The sequence below is a fragment of the Hakea prostrata genome, chromosome 10 (genome assembly GCF_041222555.1).
Source record: "Hakea prostrata isolate BN-2017 chromosome 10, UWA_Hpros_2, whole genome shotgun sequence".
Lineage (NCBI taxonomy): Eukaryota > Viridiplantae > Streptophyta > Magnoliopsida > Proteales > Proteaceae > Hakea > Hakea prostrata.
This window is the reverse complement of record NC_142609.1, coordinates 38,564,210-38,566,436: the sequence shown is the minus strand read 5'-3', so window position 1 is coordinate 38,566,436 and position 2,227 is coordinate 38,564,210. Positions and strand designations below refer to the sequence as shown.

Genomic DNA, 2,227 nt, shown 5'->3' with positions numbered 1-2,227 from the left:
GCCAGGATCAAGGTCAAGATCGGGGCGAGAATCGGTGTCGGGATCGGGGCCAAGATTAGGGCCAAAATCGGGACCGGGATCGGGGCCAAAATCGGGGCTAGGATCGGGGCCTGGTCGGGGCCAAAATCGGGGCTAGGATCGGGGCCTAGGTCGGGGCCAAAATCGGGGCACTGGTCGGGGCTAAGATCGGGGCCAAGATCGGGGCCAAAATTAGGGCCTGGGTCAGGGCCAAGATCAGAGCCTGGGTCAGGGCCAAAAATCAGGGATGGGCCGGGATGGACTGGGCGGGCCAGAGAGTAATCCCAGGCCCGCCCTTGGCCCTAGTTCAGGGCCAGAATATTTTGGCCCTAACCCGCCCTTAGGGTCAAAATCTTTAGCCCAAGCCCTATTTGGGCTCAGGGCGGGCTTAGGGCGGGTAAGGGCCGCCAGGGCCAAACTTGCACCCCTAATCTCGACTGTACGTAGTATGGTACTGCACATTTAATGCACCCAAGCAATTTCACATGTAGAGTATGCTGAATTGCAAAAGTAAAATTCCATTTAAAGAAGCCATTTTTTCAAGCAATTTAAAGAACCTGTGTTGGATTTCATCAGCAATGAAAACATTCTTATTTTCTCCGAAATTTGCCAATGAGGCCAATACTCTCAGCTCAACTATTTATTGCAAATGGTGGAAAAGTAAACAGAGTTTTTAGTGTATTTTTAAATAGAATGATTGATACTTTTAACTCAACTATAGCAATTGGTAGAAAAGAAAAGAGAATTATTTGTGTATTCTTAAACAGAAACATTGATACTTCCAACTCAACTACTATATTATTAGCAATTAATAATCTGAGTTTTGCAACTTGTCTGCTCAAAGCATTGCTGAATATACACTTTCCCCAACACTTGTGAAAAGCCATCGCTATATACAATCCACGACAGTTTTAGGAAAGCCTCACCCAATTATACATTTTCTCCGATGCTTTTGAATAAGTGTTGCCATATCATTCTCCACATTTTTTAAAGATAACGTCAGATCTTAACTGATTATCATCAAGCCTTGTCTCAATTAAATGAGGTCAGTTACAATAGATTATTGCCGTCTATGTTAAGATCATGCTAGATACAAGACTTAAGCTATACAAAAATTAAAGCTTAACCGAAAAATAAAATTTCTTAGGGCATGTTTGGTTACTTGAGTCTGTAGATTTCAAAATTTTAGAGATTTCAAATCTACAGACTTCAAATCTCTAGAGTCATGGTTCGTAAAATTAACTGTTTGGTTAGTTTGAATTTTTGGAATGAAATTACTAAATTTATCCTAAAAAAATATTTATTGAATTATGGTTCAAATCTTTAACGCTTTGATAGTATGGATGAAATCTCTGGATTTCACCTCATACCCATAAATCTACAAATTTACATTTTTAGTGTAAAAATGTGAATCTCTGGATTTCATGAATCTAGAGATTCACACAACCAAACAGGTAAAAATCTCCCATTTGTGAATCCAGAGATTTGAAATCTCTGGATTCGCGTAACCAAACAGGCCCTTAAATATTTCATAGCCTCATTTTATGAAGTCCTTCATACTTCCTTCTATAAGAGATTATTATCTAGAGATGGAAAGAAACACTAAGCCCTTATAACTCTTCTATGGAAGAATTTTACAAAAATATCAAGTTTCTTTCTAAAAAATTATTTTTTAGCATCCATCAGAAGCCTCAAACTAGAATACAAATGGGAAAAGGAAACACCAACAGTTCCTCTCGGTGTGTTTCTGGTGTTGACCTTACAATGGTTTAATTCTAATGCTAATATCAACTGACAGTTTGGCCGAGTGGTCTAAGGCGCCAGATTTAGGCTCTGGTCCGAAAGGGCGTGGGTTCAAATCCCACAGCTGTCACTATTTCAACGTTGGTCTATTGAGGCCGATTAAAAGTTTTAAAAAATCTCTTGATTATGGTTAATTTTCTTTTTATTTTATAGTTTTTTTCATTGGTAGAAAGGGACAACTATTTCATACTAGATTGTTGCCTTTGACATGGTGCCAACATTGGATAGATGCTACATGGATTCTATTAAATACTAGCTGCACAAAAGAATGGTTCGATTTGATTCAAGAGAAAACAGAATACAAGACTATTGAGGATTGTTAAAATTTAAAATTTAACTTCTAATCTCGTTGAGGCATTCTTGATTGGATTAAAGGAAGTGATAGATCAAGCACTGCCCAGCACCA

The 2,227-nt window shown here is 38.8% G+C and overlaps 1 non-coding gene across 1 annotated transcript; it reads left to right on the top strand.

Moving 5' to 3' along the window:
• Window positions 1-1,811: 1,811 nt before the first annotated feature.
• TRNAL-UAG (transfer RNA leucine (anticodon UAG)) lies at window positions 1,812-1,891 on the top strand. Its single transcript has one exon. It is a non-coding gene; the product is annotated as a tRNA-Leu (tRNA).
• The last annotated feature ends 336 nt before the right edge of the window (window positions 1,892-2,227 follow it).